A 13,005-nucleotide genomic window follows, 5' to 3' on the forward strand; every position below is an offset into this window, starting at 1 on the left:
CACATTATAGTAAATCCAGAAACCATGGCCACCTACTTACACACAGAGGGGGGGACGCAACTCACAATTGCAATACCACAGCTGAGTACTGCTTCCTGCAGTCCCGTGATATTCGGCACACCATGCGGTGCTTCGTCTATATAGTAATCAAATGTTGAAATTCTATCCTGTTTCTTTCACACTTGGTCAGCCTCTCTCGAGAACTACCAAGGACCTCAATTTGCTGTCCTAGATTTCTCTAAGGATTTTAAGCCAGAATCCTGAGCCACCTTGTCATCAAACTTTCAGTAAGGTTTGATGAGCTCTTCTTATAATCTGATTTCCTTTGTTACCTAGCGGGCGTTCCTCCAGGGGTTACTGTGATTTTTCCACCTTTTTTCTTTCATAAGGATCGTCTTCAGTCCTTCTTTATTCTTATCTATTATCGTTCTTCCCGATGCCTCGACTTTCTTAGAATTCCTCCTTCGTTCCCGACCTTCGTCTTAAACTTGCCTACTCTTATGCCCACATTGGCCATGGCTTATCAGCACACGTGTGGCTCGCATTTTTTAAATTTTTTTGAACGTTAATGTATCGGCCGACAGACGTGCTATACCACTCTTCCCAGCATTTAACGCCAACTTGCGAAAGCAATGAAAAAACACCTTTTCTCTCTCTCCTCTCTCTCTCTGTCTTCTCTCTCCTATCTCACCTCTCTCTCTACTCTCTCTCTCTTTCCAACCATGTTTGGTGCAGCAAAAAAAATCACTCCTAATTCAGAATATAAAATAACCCTTTCTCTCGCCCACCAATTGGCCTTTCTGAGCTGAAGTTCAGTCCGAAAACTATCATTGGAAAATTTTTCGGGAATAGTAAATCTGCAGCCCAAGAATGGAAACTCTTTTTTCTGGGTCATTTTCCTCTGAAGAAAAAAACTCTCCCGTCGCCGGTTGCTTCCGTTCATTTGGAAGATATTGTCAACCACGTGAGACATTGCCCTATCATCATTCACACTTCGCAGCATATTCGAGACAGATAGATATAGAGGTCTTATCGCCTTCTTGCATATACCTACCCTACTTCAAGGTTAACTCGTGTCCACGTAAGGGGACATTCTCAGGTCGCCTTTTCATGATCGCCCAAAAACGTCCTTTAGGACAGGGCACTTGAAAAAAAAGAATAATAATAAAAAAAAATACGCGTATTAAATGGACATTTGATACCATCATTTATAAACGATATAAATCAAAATGTGGATATACATATTTAGTATAAGTTAATTTTACCTCTAACCAAACTGCTTTCTTTCTCCAGGAGAAAAAGGAATCAGCAGAGAAGGAGACGAATACGTTCAGTCGATTGCTTTGTTGGGCAACCAGTCCTCTTACGGCAACAGCATGGCTCCAGACACGCCTTGCCTCAACTCTTGCACGTATGTAACTTCCCCTCACACACAACACACACACACACACACACACACACACAACACACACACACACCACACACACACACACACACACACACAAACCACAACACACACATACACACACACACACATACACACACATATACAGTATATGTATATATATATATAATTATTATATATTATTATATTATTTATATAATATATATATACATATATATATATATATATATTTTTTTTTTACGGTAAAGGTTCATGTTGGATGGCATGATACTTAATTGTAGTTTTCAAGTGTTGTGCTGACCTTAGAGTGAGTCGTGTGGCGCACCAGTCCTTTCCACGGAGAGTGCCGGTTCGGGTGTACCTTTCAGGTAACATTCTCTTATTATCCGGGATTGGACCCGCAATGACTATTGTGCTCTGTGTGTGTGTGTGTGCTGTGTGTGTGTAGTGTGTTTGTGTGTGTGTGTTGTGTGTGTGTTGCGTGTGTGTGTGTGTGTGTGCTGTGTGTGTGTGTGTGTGTGAGTGTGTGTGTGGGTGTGTGTGAGAGGAGAGAGAGTGAGAGAGAGAGAGAGAGAGAGAGAGTAGAGAGATGGAGAGAGAGTACTGTGTGTGTGTGTGTGTGTGTGTGTGGTGTGGTGTGGGTGTGTGGTGTGTGTGTGTGTGTGGGTGTGTGTGTGTGTGTGGTGTGTGTGTGTGTGTGTATGTGTGTATGGTGTATGGGTGTGTGTGTGTGATTGTGTGGGTGTGTGTGTGTGTGTGTTGTGGTGGTGTGTGTGTGTGTTGTGTGTGTCGTGTGTGTGTGCTGTGTGTGTGTGTAGAATGTGTGTGTGTTTATGGATAATATATATGTATGTCTTCTTGTCTGTATGTATGTCTGTTCTGTCTCTCTCTCTCTCTCTCTCTCTCCTCTCTCTCATCTCTATTATATATATATATATATATATATATATATATATAGAGAGATATATACATATATATATAGATATAGATATATATATAATATATAGTATTATAATGTCAGAGAGAGAGATATGGATATAGAATAGTATGGATAGATAGATAGATAGAATAGATAGATATATAGAGATATATATAATATAAGATAGATAGAGATATATATTATAGAGTAGATAGATATGATGCATCCGTACACACACACACACATACATTATATAACATAATACAGCACTATATATATATATATATATATATAGTATATCCTAATTATATATATATATATATGTATGTATTACACATGTATGTATGTATTTTTTTGGTGTGATATGTGCGCGCGCGCGCGCGTGGTGTGTGTGGTGGTGTGGTGTGTGTGTGTGTGTGTGTGTGTGTGCTGTGTGTGTGTCCGTGTGTGGTGGTGTGTGTTAGTGTGTGTGTGTGTGTTGTGGGTGTGTTTATGTGTGTGGTGTGTTGTGTGATATAATATATAAAATTATATATATATACATTTTTATGTGTGTGTGTGCTGTGGGTGTGGTGCTGTGTGTGTGTGTGTGTGTGGGTGTGTGTGTGGGTGTGTGTGTGTGTGGGTGTGTGTGTGTGTGCTGTGATTACGATATATATATATATATATATATATATATATTTATATATATTATATAGTTATTATATATAACTTTTGTTTTTTATAATGTATATGTGTATATACTTCTTCTTTTCTAACGGTAGGCTTCATGCGAGCCCGGGGCCGTGGTCACATCATGATATTAATTTTCATGTTGTGAAGCTTTTGGAGTGCAGGTACGTGGTAGGGTCCCAGTTCTTTCACGGTAGAGTGCGGTGGACCTTAGGTAATCATTCTCTTATTCCCGCACCCCCTCACTGGGCTTAGGGACAGCACTGACTTGGGCTGGCTTGGCCGCCCAGTGGCAGGTAGGCAATTGAGGTGAAGTTCCTTGCCCTAAGGGAACAACGCGGCGGTTCGTGACCTCGAACTCGAATTCAGATTGCCGTCGTGACAGCTTGAGTCCGACGCATTAACCATGCCAGACAACACCGCGGCCTCCTTGACGATCATGGGCCTTCCATGATTTTTCTTAGAATTAGAAAAAAAAAAAAGCGGTGGTTTTGACATTCGCCTTCGCCCGGTGTTTTATCGAGTCACCATCTAAATTTACCCCGGCACTGACCTTGGCTCTATGGGGTAATATGTATATTTATTTAATTAAAATATATAATATATATATATCTAATAATATATATATATATATATATGATGGTATACACACATCACACTACGCATACAACACAAACACACACACACACACACACACAATCACACACAACACACACACACACCACACACCACCAACACACAAACACACACATATATATATATAAGGTATGATATATACTATAGAATATATATATATATTATATAGTATGTATATATAGACAAACCCACACACACACACACACACACACACACAAACACACACACAACAGCACACATAACATATATATATATATATAATATTAATATATATATATAATATATATATATATAATATTATATATGCATGTATATGTCTATATCAAATCTATCTATCACCTATAACTATCTACATTGTAAATAAATACAACGAAATTTACGAACTAAATAATAAATGACTGAAAGTACTTATCTGTCCCCCCACCCCACCCCCAGTCATGCACTTTATGCCAACTGCCACACGCTCCAGTCCAGAAGACGACCCTATTAGTTGAATACATTGTACTCCGGCAACACACGCCTAAGAGAGTACATAGTGAACAGCAGTTCAAATATATATCAAAAGCAGGCCTTCCCAAATCAGAATACTCATATAAATGCTGTGAAGCACAGCCAACCACACTGCACTGTGTCCGCAACGACACGAGAGAAAGCCCTTCCCCCTGGTTCTTTGGTCACAACGTACCACTCGGTACATAATCAAGTACAATGATGAATCCAACGTAGATGCATTTAGGGGAAACAGGTGGAAGGGCCCGAGAGGTTCAATGATGTGTCACCGACAAAGAGGGACCTAAGTGGAGCATAACAGAAAAATAGAACAAGGTTGCAAAAATCAGAATTTTCCAGAGTGAACAAGAAAACCACAGTATCACAGTCTCCGTGTACAAGAAAAGCAATAGACATACAGTGTGCACCCACACGGAAATCATACTACAAGGGGTATATGTCTAATCGGAAGTGGGCGTCAGAACTTTTTAACTTAGAAAAAGAAGCGTTAACAAACCTATCCTATATTCAAACGTTCAATGTATAGTACGGCCATTAAAGAGCAAACCCTGGAGTCAAGTGGAAATGAGTATATTTCCGGTTCTAACGGCCGAAGAAAACGCAAGTGGCTCCCTGCAAATATAATCGATCGTTGTAAATCAGATGAAACGGGAAAGGGCAACCACATCCACGCCCAGTACCCACACCGAAGGAACCCAAATCACCAGAGTTCAGTGTCTTGACGGATCCCCGATCATTTCTGGGACGTTGCTTCCAAGGCTAGCGTCGTTTTGTAGTGTTGCGTTTGTGCGGGGGGGAAGTTTGGGTGGATACCCCATTGAGACTTTATTGAGAAATATGGCTGCATAAGTGTGAAGTGTTGAAAATATTTACGGTCTCGGTTCGAAAAGAGCGCTAATCTTAAACTGGTACAATAAACATCTCTGAATATGACTAAATAGGGTTAGTAAGACCGACAGGAAATTCGTCCTTTTCATGTTTGTTGTTTACGCCTTGCGAAACGTTATGGTCTCACTTTCTTCACTGCACTCACGTTATCCTGCTTTTGAGTCAGGTCGAAGACAAATAGTTCCGGTCACTGATGAGAATGTTAAATTAGGACATTTAATAGATTATAGGCGAAAATCAGTTTTAAAAAACCAAGGCAACTAGCTTTCTATTTTGCAGACAATCTTTATTCTCTCCAGAAAAATAACTAAAGTATTTAAAATAGGCACAATATTGTTTGTGAACTTCCACTTTGTACATCCAAAGTTATAATCAATAAGTTTAGATTTCTGTGTATGTATGTGACTGATATTTTTCTACAAAAACAGCAATATAAATTATACTATAAATAATATATTATATAATATTATATATATATACTATTATATATTAAACCAACATACACACACACACACACATACACACACACACACACATACACACACACACACACACACACACCACACACACACACACACACACACAACACACACACACCAACGCAACACCACACAACCACCAATTTCTATATATATATTGTATATATATATCTATATATATATATCTATATATATATATAATATGGACTGCCGCGAGGTCCAGTAGTTAGAGCACTGGACTCCAACCATCGTGGTCCGAGTGAATTCCCGCCGCGGTAGTCGAAAAATGCCTGCGTTCTACTGTGGCTCGAGACCGAGAAAACGAAAACATCACCTTGAGAAGTCAAAACGTAGGTGTCGTAGGGGAGGCACCGCCGTGGCACAAACTGCGGTTGATAGGAAGGGCATCCAATCAGGCAAAGGTAGCACTGACCATGTAACTCTAGAAATAATGACACTGGGAGGCCTATGGTTCCTGCAGCTGGAATGAATGGCCGTGAAAAAAAAAAAAGAATAAAAAAACAGAAAAAAAAGGAGACAAACAGGAAAAAAAAAAAAAGAAAAAGAAAAAAAAGAAGAAAGAAAAAAGAAAAACAATAAAATAATTATGTCTATATATATACCTTTAATTATATATATATATATATATATATATAGAGATATATATATATAATATATATACATATGGATCCTTGAAATATAAGGAAACGAATACATCGCCAAAAAGAAATCAAAACATTACGCCTAAGTGCTGATAATCAAGAAGGGTATGAAAAAGTTGTAATATCTTTGCCTCTTCTATAAAGGAAGCCACGGCAATACAGAGAAAACTTCGTTAGTGCCAAGCGTAGAGGATGGCAACCATGTAGTGAATGAGGAAAATGGTGTACAGTGAAGTTTCCGATTAAATTTGATCTAAACTCATTAGAAAAGAGAGCTCTTTCAAAATTAGTTATTCTAAAATTATTATAACTCCCCTGTCCCCCCCCCCCGCCATTACATTAACTCATCAGTGCATCATCGAGTCAACGATAATGTGAAAGATGCGCGTACGATATTCAAAGTTTAATAATTACAATGAAATCGTCTTTTTTTTACCTCAGGGAATTTTGGTATAAAACAGATTGCCCAGATGAATAAATAGTGTGCAATTATAAAAATGTATTCTTCTGTGATCTCTGTAAATAATATGAAATACAGTAATTTGATTCTGTTTAGAAATTTGGAAATAAAAGAAGTTTTTGTCATTTTACAAAGTATTTAACGCCGTTAGGAAGTTTGCATATGTTGTATGTATATGACATGAGAATAGTAATAAGATAATATACGATGATAATGATTATTCTATTATGATACTATAGTAAAATGTAGCAGAAATCTCAGGCTAATATTAATAATGATATAGATGATATGATTCTAGTAATAGCATAATAGTCACGCTAATAATAAATGAGGATAATGATAAAGGTACTGACAATAATAATATCAAAAATAATAACGATAGCATAATAATAATATCTAATTAAATAATGATGAGATGATGATGATGTATGAGATAATGATAATAACATTAATAATAATATTTCATAAAACAATAGCGCATTCAGTAATTATAATAGTGTAATGAGGCTGGATGACAAGTATGCATAATGATGATGATGATAATGATGATGAAGATGATGATGATATTTAATAATGATAATGATAATATGATAATTATGGTGATTAGTGGTGATAAAGAATTTATAGTGAAATAATGATAACTGGATATAACCACAAAGACATTACCATACCTAGAAAAAATATAACAATAACATCAGCAATAAGTAACAGTAACGATTTATGATATGTGTAATAAAGGTAATGATAATAATAATGATATAAAAAATGATACGATGACGATATAAAATAAATACTAATAATTATATAATAATAATAAATAAATTAAAATAATAATAATAATAATAATAATAATAAGGATACTAATAAGGATACTAATAATGATAATAATACTAATAATAAGATAATAATAATAAATGATTAATAAAATAAAAAAAAGAATAACACATTTAATAACAATAACAATAAAATAATAATAATAATAATGAATAATAGATAATAATGATATAATAATGATAACAATAAAATAATAATTATTATTATTATATATTATTATTTTATTATTATAAATTGATAACATTAATGATGATATAATAACAATAATGAAAAGAATAATAACAACACTAAGAATAATAATAATAAAGTAGTGTAATGATAGCAATAATAAAGAATATTGACATAATATATAAAATTATTATATATTATATTATATTATATTTTATTATTATATTATTATTAGATTATTATACTATTTTTATTATTATTTAGCTCATGTCATTATTATTATTATTATTATTATTATTATATATATTCTTATTATAATATTATTATTATTTTATATTATATAGTATCATACCTCTGCTGATGATGCATGTACCCCTCGCACCACTTACAGCACTACCTCCCACCGATCTACAAAGAATAATAATATAATTATTATTATTATTAATAATAATAATAATAATAATAATAAATAAAGATCAATAATAATTAATAATAAATAATAACATAACCCCCAAAAATAATAAAATAATAATTTAATAGTGATAATGATAACATTAATAATAATAAATGAAATAATATATTAAAGACAGTTATCTTATTATATTATTGCTATTATTATTATATTATTATTTTTAAGCATATCTAGTGTATATTATTAGATATTATATTATTATTATTATTATTATTATAATTATTATGATTATTATATTATAATTATTATTATTTTATTATCATTACTATGATGATGATGATGATGATGATGATGATAATACTATTCTACTACTATATAATGTAATTAATAATACTAATATTATAATTATATAAGAATAAAATAATAATAATAATAATAATAATAAATAAATAATAATAATAATAATTAATAATAATAATAATAATAATGATATAATACCATAAAAAATACTAATAATAATAATAATAATAACAATAACAATAATAAACAATACTAAATTATAAATGAGTGATACAGTAACAATAATAATAATAATTAACTAATAATAAAGACATTATATCATTATATTATGTTTATTATTATTTTAATTACTATTAGTTATTTATTATATTATAACATGATGATTGATGATGATGCTGATGATGATGAGATGAGAGCTGATTGATGATGATGATGATGTATGCGATGGATAATGAGGATGGTGATGGTGATGATGATGATGGTTATGAGGATGATTATGATGATAATGATAATGATGATGATGACTATGATAATGATGATGATTATGAAGATGATGATGATAATGATGATAATAATGATGATGTATGATGATGGTATAAGCTGATGTGGTGATGATGATGATGATGATAATAATGATGATGTCTAGATGTGAGGTTATAACTGAGGATGATGATGATGTGATGTCTAATCAATTGAAAAACCTAATAATAATAATAAAATATACCTTGCCATGTATGGAATTTTAAAATACAAAAATAGCCATTTTCTTTAAACGTTATTTGAAGAGTTCATAATTCAGCCGATCATCAGTGCATAAACGAATAAGAAATTTTGATATGTTAATTATTGATATTTGTAACTACGATCTTTGTACTTTCAAAGAGACAAAAGGTAATCATTTTATTTCATCTGTTCTATTTTTCAAAGTAAATACAACATCACTCTTTCATTGCTCTTTTTCTTCTTTTTCATCTTTTTCTTCTTTTCAATCTTTTCATTTTCATTTTCACTTTCATTTTAATTTTCATTATAATTTTTATTTTATTTTTCATTTTCATTTTTGTTTTTATTTTCCTTTCCGTTCTTATTTTATTTTCATTTTATTTTTATTTTCATTCTTATTTATTTTTTTTTCTATTTTCATTTTCATATTCATATTCATATTCTTTTTCATTTTCATTTTCTTTTTTTTCTTCTTCTTCTTTTTCTTTCTTTTTTTTATTACTTTTATTTTTATATCATTTTTATTTTCATCTTTATTTTTATTTTCATTTTCATCTTCATCTTTATTTTATTATTTTTTTTACTTCATTTTATTTTAGTGTCCTTTTTATTTATTTTCATTTTCTTTTTTTTCATTTCAGTTTTATGTCATTTTTACTTTCATTTTTCATATGTCAATTTTATTTTTTTTCATTGTCATTTTTATTATTCAATTTTTTGACTTCATTTTTCTTTTGCTTTTCTTTTTTGTTTATTTTAATTTACTTCGATTTTTTGTTTTTTATTTAATTTTTTATTATTATCATTATTTTCATTTTTATTGTTGTGGTTATGTTTTTTGTATTGACATTTTTATTATATTTTTATTATTAATTTTTATCTTATTTTACATTTTTGTTTTATTTTATTCCAATTGACCCATTCTACAATATATATTAGTATATAATATATATATATTATAATTATATATATATATAATAACATATAAGTATAAAAATAGATAGAAGATAGATAGATATAGATATAGAGATAGATACAAATTGTATATATAACATATAATATATAATATATATATATATAGATATATATATATATATATATATATATCTAATATATGTATATCTATATAATATATATATATAATATATTATATATAGATTATACTATATATTATTATAGGCCGCGGTGGCCGAGTGGTTAGAGCGTCGAATCACGACTACGACGGCATCTGTAGTCGAGAGTCGAGTCACCGGCGCGTTGTTCCCTTGGGCTAGGAATCCATATGCGTGCTCTGCTCCCGACGCGCGTCCACTTCGAGGCCCTGCGACGATGACCTCTTGTGTGATGTGCTGCCTCTGTACTCCCGTTTACGGTAAGTACAGGGCCCGTGCTCGGGTTGATCCTCTCCTGTCCTAGTATGTGAGTTAAAAGGCCAGCCTTCAAGGGCCAGCAGTTCACCTTCCTTCACGTAGGTCCTCATGTGCGTTTTCCAGATCGTTCTGATCCCTGGCAGGTTGCCATGTCATGAGTTCGCTTGTAAAAAAGAGGAAGGAATCAGAGCAGTCAGGTCAACAGAAACACCACTAGAAGAAAACATACACAGGTTTACTGCTCCAAGGGCATAAACTACACGTATACATAACAAATATGTACAATAAAACGTGGGGGGAGTAGAGACGGATCCCGCCGGGACAGACGACCGTCACATGGTGGAAGGGAGCACACAAGTCCAAAAGTCATGGCGACAAACTGCTGAATTTCTTGGCTGGTGCCTCTTTATTTGCGCACTGACCTAAAGGCCGATTACCCTCGTTCCTCACGAGGCATACTAGCAAATGGAAAGACTATCCGTCTCACAGAGTGAGGTAAACATCGTGCGAAGGGCCAGAGTAACTGCAGTTGTGACAATAACATTCCGGCGCGTCCTGGGCGTGGGCAGACGACTCATCAGCGGTCTGGGAGGGACGATTCATCCGGCGCGTCTGGGCAGGGGCTCCTCAGACGAGTCCCTGGGTAGGCGGCTCCTCGGCGAGTCTCGGGCAGGAGGCTCTTCAGGCGCGTCGGGCAGGCGGCTCCTCCGGCGCGTATGGGCAGGACGCTTCCTCCGACGCGTCCTGGGGGCAGGCGGCTCTCGGCGGCGTCCTGGCAGGCCGGCTCCCCGGCGGCTGGGCAGGCGGCTCCTCCGGGCGGTCTGGCAGGCCTGGCTTCTCCGGCGCGTTGGGCAGGTCGTGGCTCCTACGGCCATGACCGTGGGCAGTCGTGAATCCTTCACGGCCGCAGTCCTTGGCAGGGGCTCTTCCAACGATGCTCACCAATCCTTGGGGGGCAGCCACGCCAACTGTGTAGTCGGGTACACATCCCGACACCCACCAGTTGTAAAAGCGGGCGTTAACTCCTCGGATTACGTGCAGTCGTGGAGTGTTCTCACCGCGGCTGAGGCTTTCTCAGCGCACTGCTCTTCGACAGGATTCCGCTGCGACGGGTCTTGGGCAAGACGGGGCTTGCGCCAGGTGGGACTCCGTGGCCAGTCTCTCCTCTGGCCAGCGTTCTACTACCAGGACTGGAGTTTCCCGGACGATGTCTCCCGCACGTAAGGAGGGCCAGAGCAAGCCAAAAGCGGGGACCCATGTTCCTCCATAGCACTGCTTGCCTCCTGACGCTGTCCTCTTTGCGGTTCCTGCGACGCTGCTTTACCACAGCTGCCTCTGTATCTCCCATTTCCAGTAGTCCTGCCAGGGACGCGGGATGAGTCGCGCTGTCCCAGGCGAGTGGATGAGTTTGTGCGCCCAAGAGCGCAGTGGATGAGTCGTCTCTGCCCAGGACACACAGATAGCACCGCTCGTCGCTGCCAGGACGCGCTGGAGGAGGCAAACTGGGGGGTGCTGGATATGCACCCGAAGACCAGTTGGGGTGGGATGCCCACGAGGAATTGGTGGGTATCGTACTGCCTGAGGAGGTGCATGCCGAGATCCCTGAAGGAGCGGCCTGCCCAGGAAGAAACCGGAGGAAACTACTGCAAGCGATACCTGGCGGAGCTGGCCTGCCCAGGAAGGATCGAAGGGCAGGATTCTACCTGCCGGGAAGGCAGGAGAAGCACTGGTGGGGCTGGGCCGTGCCCCGAAGACAGTGGGTCTGTGATGTTGCCGCCCCCGGATTGGTGGGATCGGACGATCTGCAGTTGCGAGGACGCAGGAGGAGCAAACTAGTGGACGCGAGCATGCACGCGAACGACAGTTGGCGTGGGATGCCCGCCATGGTGGTGGACCCCAACGGACTGCCGGAGGAGCTGCCTGCCTGGAGGGACATGCGGAGGAGCTGCCTGACGCGCGACATGCCAGAGGGGCTCTCCTGCAGAGGACATGCGGAGGCGCTGCGCCGAGGACCTGCCGGAGGAGCGCCTGCCAGGACATGGGGGAGCTGTCCTGCGATGATCATGGCCGGAGGAGCTGCCTGCCGACGGGACACCGCCGGAGGAAGCTGTCTGCCTGGAAGACATTGCGGTGACGCCCTGCTGCGGGGGGCCATGGGAGGAGCTGCCTGCCGAGGACAAGCCGGGGGGGCTGCCTTGAGAAGTGTGACTGCTGGAGGAGCTGCGCCGACCGGACATTGCGGACGACCTGCCTGCCGGTGGAAGAGTGTATGTTCTGGTAGGACTTGCCTGGACGAGGACATGCCGGAGGAGCTGCTGCCCCGGGTAGGACATGCGGACGACTGCCTGCCGGGGACATGCCGGAGGAGCTGCCTGCGCAGGACAAGCCGGAGGCTGGCCTGAGGAAGGACTGCCGGAGGAGCTGCCTGTCCGAGGGACATGCCGGAGGACATGCCACCGAGGGGCCACCGGAGAAGCTACCGGTCGGAGAGGGACTGGTGGAGGGAGCAAACGGCCTGCACCAAGTCGACAGAAGGCAGGACGTGATTGCGGGTGAGAGTACTGGGG

Source organism: Penaeus monodon, chromosome 36 (assembly GCF_015228065.2).
Source record: "Penaeus monodon isolate SGIC_2016 chromosome 36, NSTDA_Pmon_1, whole genome shotgun sequence".
In the NCBI taxonomy this organism is placed as follows: Eukaryota; Metazoa; Arthropoda; class Malacostraca; order Decapoda; family Penaeidae; genus Penaeus; species Penaeus monodon.